The 7,662-nt window shown below is 39.0% G+C and overlaps 1 long non-coding RNA gene across 1 annotated transcript in view; it reads left to right on the forward strand.

The window, feature by feature from the left end:
• LOC132031305 (uncharacterized) overlaps positions 1–4,663 on the forward strand; it is a 52,778-nt gene extending 48,115 nt beyond the window's left edge. Inside the window, exon 3 of the long non-coding RNA XR_009408232.1 lies at positions 4,584–4,663. This is a non-coding gene — a long non-coding RNA (uncharacterized LOC132031305). The remainder of the gene's footprint in view (positions 1–4,583) is intronic.
• The last annotated feature ends 2,999 nt before the right edge of the window (positions 4,664–7,662 follow it).

The raw sequence follows: 7,662 nt of genomic DNA on the forward strand, positions 1-7,662 counted from the left end.
TTTTGCAGGAGCCATTCTATAAGGAGAAATAGATATTGGCTTAGTATCTGGTAGCATATCAATGGCAAAATCAATCTCCTATTCTGGTGGAAGGCCTGGAAGCTCGTCTGGAAACACATCTGGAAACTCATTCACAACTGGAACAGATTGAAGAGTTAGTGGCTTCGTTTTCATATCTCGAACCCAGACTAAATGATAAATACACCCCTTATCAATCATCTTTCTTGCCTTGAGATAGGAAATAAACTTACCTCTCGAGGATGCCGTATTACCCTTCCATTCTAGAACTGGCTCTCCTGAAACTGGAAACGAACCATCTTTGTTCTATAATCAACATTTGCATAACAAGAAGCCAACCAATCCATACCCATAATGACATCAAAATCTACCATATTTAGTTCAATCAGATCTGCCATGGTACGATGATCACAAACTATAATCACACAATTTCTATATACCTGACTAGCTATAACAGGTTCACCAACGGGTGTAGACACCTCAAAAGGTTTAATCAACTCAAGTTTCGCCCCAATCTGACTGGCAATATAAGGAGTAACATACGACAATGTAGACCGTGGATCAATTAATGCATATACATCATGAGAGGATATTGATAATAGACCTGTAACTATATCAGGTGAAGACTCGATATCTTGACACCCAGCTAGTGCATAGATACGTTTCTAAGGACCGCTCGAACTGGACGCTTCCCTTCTACCTCTACCACGGCCGCTTGGCTCGCGAACTCGCCCCCGTAGGCGCACCGATAATGACGAACCACCGGGCCGATCCCGGACCGAACCATACCTCTTCCACCTCTCGACGGACAATCACGCATCATATGACATGTCTAACCGCAGGTATAACAAGCATTCCGTACCTAGGGCAAAGACCGTTCCGAACGTAGCCTACCACATTAAGCGCACCGTGGTGCGGTGGTCTCGTCTCGATCGAATCACCCCCGTACTTCAAGAACTCGGAGCTCGGAACTCGACTCTCGGTCCGAAATAGATAGGGCGGTCAAATCTCTTACCTGTAAACCGCGGAGGTGCACTAGCAACTGAACCACTGAAGCGTCTGGAATACTGCGGCCTCTAATTCCCTCCGAACTCACTGACGGCACTTGAGGATCTAGCCCTCTTACTATAACCCCTATCATACTCACGTTTACTCCTCTGTTGTTGTTGTCGTTCTTCCAAATTCTAGGCATGGGCTTGAATACGAGAAATAGCCATACCTTCCTAAAGCGAAGCCATCAAACAATCATCAATCAAATATGGCCCCAAACCATTTACGAACCGGTGGACTCTATCTCCCATATCCGTAACCATAGCTGGAGCATACCGGGCCAAGGAATTAAAATGAAGGCTATATTCCCGGGCACTTATATTCCCTTGTCTGAGGTTTAAGAATTTATCGCCTTGGCCTCGTCGAACCCTCCTCGCGCAACAATGCTCGGAGAAAAGCATCTACAAACTTCGCATACCTAAAGGAGGTGCATTTACCCCTCTAGAAGATATCCACATAGTATACCAATGAACAGCTACATCTCGCAATCTATAAGAGGCCAACTCTACTGACTCAATATCAGAAGCATGCATTATCCGCAATATCCTCAACATCTCATCTATGAAGTTCTGCGGGTCGTCGTCCTGATTTGACCTAAAGAATTCTGGAGGGTCCAAACTAATGAAATCACAAACTCTGGCGCTAACAGCTCTATCTCCATAACGCGTACCTTGTCGCGGAGCCTGAGCAGCTACTAATTGAGTCAGCAACTGAATGGCCTCCTTCATCTCCTGGCCTGAGCCATCCAGTGGAAGAACCTGGGGGTGCTAGAGCTGGCGCTGAGGCTTCTCTATGCTCCTCTGGAGCGAGTGTAGTATGAGAAGACCGAGATGGAATCTCGTTCTGGGACTCGCCCTCCTCTATATTTATAGGCGGTACCCGTTCAGTCCTCCTACCTGCCACTGACTTGTCCTTATGGGCCGCTATCGCTTTTCTCTTCACCGGCTTCGCTGAAATCATAACACATGGTCAGAAAAAGGGGAGTCCTTATAACATGGCTCTATCGCACGATCTAAGAGGAGAAAGAAAAGTCAATCATTCCTAAATTCCCCGCAGCCTCCTGTTTATAAGTGTGGCGCGCTTCACACCCATAAACAGGACTCTACTGGACACGGCTGGTAGACACACCCTAGGACGAACTGCTCTCATACCACTTTGGTCACGATCCAACCGGAGGGTCATGATGGGTATCCGGAGCTAGCCTACCGAGCACCTCTTAACATACTTCTCATATTCATTTCTAGATGGACCACATAGCTAACTCATAAATACCATAATCTATAAGAGCATGAGTTCGAAGATAGCACATCTATATAACATCACCAACTATGCCATAAGTACAAGCCGACAAGGCTGCCAAAAATGATATACAACAAAATGAACCAATAAGGTTACTGAACATCTAACTATGTACATCTGTCTACGAGCCTCTACAAAGAGTATAAAACATCATAAGGACGAGACAGGACCCCGCCATGCCCATCCGTACACAAAAGAATAATACCGGATAAACTGTGGCTCCAGGACAAATGGAGCGCTCCTGTGCAAAAGCTGATGAAATAACCTAAGGATTCGGTCTGTCTCCCTGTCTACCTGCGGGCATGAACGCAGCGTCCATAACAAAAGGACGTCAATACGAGCAATGTACTGAGTATGTAAGGCATGAACAACAACATAAATAAATAAAGTATGAGAGAAGCATAGGATAGGAGAAATAACCTGTACATCTGATTGCCTCTTAAGGAGGATATCATGCATGCTTAGCTTTTTTTAAAAAAAAACATTTTCATACATACATAATATAACTGTTAGTGTTGTGGAACGTACAGCCCGATCTATAAATGTTAATGCTGTGGAACATGCAGCCCCATCCATATATCATATCATCCCGCGTCCGGGTATCATCATAACCTGCCCACTGCAGTGGTGTGCACATCTACGTGCTTGCCCGACCGACTATAGCGCGGCGCTGTGTGAGAAATTACATACATATATATATAAAGCATGCATGAGAGCCCGAATAAAAAGTCATAAATCTATCGGAGTGACGTAAGATCGGTAACCTCCGATGTGCCATTATGGAATCATCATCATCGCTAAATCTCACCTTGAAGGAATAAATATCATAAGATGAGATCATCAACAATGAGTATAATTCAATAACCATACACAAGCCTAATAATATCATGAGAATGTCAAGAACTATAAGTTTTGGAATTTTTTTGGAATGAAATCATCACTGTCATCATGAAGAGCATTTATCGACATTATCATAAGAACCTTGAGAATCATGAGTTTCTAACATTTTTTTAGGAACAAGAATGGTATGGATGTCATGTGAAGGTTTACAACTCAAGAATCATGCTTAACATACCTTTATGTCTCCCTCACTGCTTAATGTTCTCCTCTCAAGCTTGCAAATTTACATTCAAGAGGAGTCACACTAAGGTCAAGTCTTGAAAATACTCATGAGTTCAAACTAGAGTAACTAGTGGGCTAACAAATTTTGGGGAGCACTCCCCCTATTTTATTGATTCCATCAAATTCCAAATCAACTCCCAACAATAATAACAACTTCAACAATACCATGATTAAGAGATTTCATTCAACTTATATCCAACCAATCCCAAAAGTTCTTCTCATAATCAATTTATAACAACCACCTCAAAGACAACCCCTCATACATTTGTATACAACACTTCCTCATCATTACTATTACCCGTCATAACAAGATCATAATCATAACATGTCCAAAATTATAACTCAAGTTAATTTACTACTCAAACTATCCTCAAATTCATATTTGAACTTCCTTTTTCACTTTCTTTCATCAATCAAGTTGTACCACAATCAAGCAACCTTAATAACATGTAATAGATGTGAAAACTTACCTTAATCACACAAAATCAAGCTTGGATCAATTTATTCCACTAGAGTGAAACCTCCAACTTCAACACCCAAGGAATTCTTGGACTCTACAAACCCTAGAGAGCCTCCAATACTTGAATCTCTTGATCTTTGCCCTTTAATCTTTGAGTTCACTTGGGGTTGGTTAAATATGTTTAGAGGAAGATTCTAGAGCTTTTCATGGACTTGGGAAATGTTGGAAATGAGCTAAAATGAGTAAGGGTCGATATATAACATAAAAAAAAAAAAAAAAAAAAAAAAAATCACATCATTTTAGCCCAATATACGGACCGTAAATAATATACGGTCCATACATTTGTTCCGTAAATCCCAAACAAAAAACCACCACTCACTGGTTTGATTTTACAGTGGAGTCCATAAAATATACGGTCTGTAGATTCAGCCGTAAATCTCAACTTTTGCCGAAACGTATTCTCATCAATTCATTGAGCCTCTAATCCTTCCAACACCTGCTAAACATGAACTTAACCCCTTATAACTATAAAATAAACTTGTCTAATCTCATTTAACCTTGATGACCCCGGTGTCCAAGACTAGAACCACTAATCACACGACGAATCTCAATGTACAAAACCACGAGGTGTAAGCTTTAAATCTTCGTTTATTATCCAAATTGGAACATGCTTCAGTTGTAGCTTAAGGGATACAATTTGTTTTCAAAAAGAAATAGGAGAACATATATTTAACTGAGTCTTACTGTTTCCAGTTTTAAATTTGTGCAAGCCATGGCCTGCCTTCCTTGCTTGAAAACTAGTTTGAAACATAGATTAGAGTGTTTTACCAGTTAACTATTGGCTTAAGGATTTAAAGGATTCCTCCTCTAACTAAGTCTTGTTAAAGTACATCTAAAAGAAAACAGTAAAGATTTCCAGTTTCACTCTTCTTTAAAGTGTTTATAGAAAATGGCAGCTGCCCTTCATTTATATGAAATGACTGATTAGTTTTTTTAGGAATGGTCTCAAATGGTTCTATTTGCAGCTTATTTTCGTTATCTCACTAGTGTATTTGACTTGCCGAAAGGATTAGCAATTGCCATCTTTAACTATTGATTGTAGTGGTAAATAACAAGGCTATTGAGTGAAGAATATGAAGAAACCCCTGTACTCAGCAGTTCTGTAATCTGTCTGCCCTTGTCCTGTATTTCTAGTTTGAGCCATTTATGTTGAATGAACCCATCAGACATTGGCTTGATATTTTTGGTCTTATGAACTGCTGAAATCTTCTTTAAACGCAGTTTAAGATTTGGAGGGACAAGTATCATCTTGTCTGCTTTTCCAGAACCTGATGTGTGTCTGCAAAATGTTCTGAGTTCTGGAGTATAGTTTCAGCATGTTTAGAACTCTCCTTTAAGAAATCTTATTGCTGGAATCTTGATCCTTCTGTTGTTATGCCGGCTGAAAGGTCAAGGCAGGCTTTGGGTTTAGTTTAGCCTCCTTCGATAACTTGCCTTGCCTAAGGTTCTAGAAACCTTTTGACTTTGTTCGGAAACACGATGGTAGCCCTGCTGGCTTATCTTTCAAGTTGGATGTTTATGATTAATCTTGAAGATCCTTTTTGTGGTAGGCTAGGTTGAGTAGACACCCTCACTTCTGTGGAGATAACATCATGGTCGGTTATTAAGTATTCTCTTAACTATTTAAGTTTCCAGATTCATAACTTTGAGAGTTAGTACTTGTGTCCTCCTAAGCTATTCCTAAATATTGTTGTATGTGCCCATTAGTTCTTTAAGCCTTGAGACTTTGGCTCTTTGTCATCTTAATTTGTTTTCCTCTAGAATTTGAACCAAGGTGTGATTTTATCTTGTTAGAGCTTTGTGTGTTTCGGGATACTTATCCTTTACCCCTTTCTTTCTTTGCATGACCTGGGGAGTTTCAAATGACAAATGTTCTTGAGGTGCTTTTACGGACTGAGGGCTGCCCTTCGAGTATTTTGTTTGCCTGCAAAAAATGGTTCAGAGGTTGCACTTGAATGCACATTTGAGAAAAATAGATGCAACATTTTGGTTCCCAGTCAAGATAATCTGATGAGAACTAATTCTACACCTTAATGCCGCATTTGATGAAACTAACAGGGTTGAAACCTTAAGCCAACTTGTGGCTACATATTTTATGCAAAGACCGTTGCGCTTGGCTGTTGTACTGGTTGTCGAGTTCAGCCTCATTGTAATTGTGTTTTGCTTGTATTTTTACCAAGGATGGGTTGTTGATTGTGCTGCTGAGCAGCTGGCATAGTTGAAGCTTGAAATGTGGCCAGGCTGCTTGAACTAATACTGCTACTTGTTATTGCTACATTTGAAACAATGTTGACTTAATAAATGGTGGCCCTGTCCCTAATTTTTTGGAACTTGTGGCTTGTTTCCTAAATAAATTTGGGAAGTGGCCTTCTAGCCAATTCCCCCAAGTTTTATTTGTATGGAGAATACAGTTTTTGCTCTGAACAAATTTAGGTAGTGTAACTTATGAACCAACTTAAAACTTTTTAGTATTATTCATGGTACCCAGGGGTGTACAAAGTAAACCGAGAAACCGCACCAAACCGATAAACCGAGTCAAACCGACAAAAAACCCGCCCGACTAGTGGTTTGGTTTGACTTGGCTTTGTGTTGAAAAAAAAAACCCGATCATAATTGGTTTGGTTTGGTTTTAGCTAAAAAAAGTCAAACCGAACCAAACCAACCCGACATTACATGTATTCAATTTTTAAAATATTTTATACATAAAAATATTTATTTGTAATGTAATTTATAAATATTTCTTAAATTTTTTTGTACTTTTTTTAATCTATTATCATATTATTCAAGCTTGAACTTAGAATTTTGAATGTCAATAAGTTTTATATCCTATGGATGTTAATAACTCAAATAAAGTCCAAACCAAAACCAACTCAACACTAATGCTAACAAAAGAAATTCAATTTACCACTAGGAATGATAGTAATATTGGATATCTATTCTTTAATTTTGCATAACGGGTTTACAGAGTGAAAATACATAACTTAAGTTTTTTTTCTTTGCTATGTAATTTGTATTTATTAGTCGTACTTATTTTAGCATGACTTAGTATTTTTAGATTATGGTCATTTTCTTTATGGCTTATTAATTAGCAATATTTATGTTAACCGGTGTTGAATATTTTTATACAATGTCATCACTCTTCTCACATTTTGTGTTATTTTCTTAAGAAACACCTTAATTATAATTATATCTTACTAGGACTAAAGAAATATTTGAAGTAAAAGTGTATTTGTTTTGCATCAAGACTATTCCGGGAAAAAAAACCCGAAAATCCCGAGAAACCGAATAACCCGAGAAAATCCGAGGTTGAAAAATCCAAATTTTATTGGTTTGGTTTGGTGTATAAATTTAAAAACCCGACGCAATTGGTTTGATTTGGTATTTAAAAAATCCGAACCAACCCGGTGCATGTACACCCCTAATGGTCCCGATGAGAATACAAATGACCAAAAATTATCTTCAGAGCCAAGGCAAAAATTTTACTGATTTATTCTCGTTTTTAAAAGAGAAAAGTTAAACATACACATACTAATTTGGAACTGAGGCCCCCAAAATTATCGGTACTAAAGCAAAGCCCTTAGTTGTCAGCGCCAATATTGTGTCTGCTGTGTTGCATGTGCTGATCCTACCATTGAATTGTGCTGATCCTTTCC

Source organism: Lycium ferocissimum, chromosome 9 (assembly GCF_029784015.1).
Source record: "Lycium ferocissimum isolate CSIRO_LF1 chromosome 9, AGI_CSIRO_Lferr_CH_V1, whole genome shotgun sequence".
In the NCBI taxonomy this organism is placed as follows: domain Eukaryota; kingdom Viridiplantae; phylum Streptophyta; class Magnoliopsida; order Solanales; family Solanaceae; genus Lycium; species Lycium ferocissimum.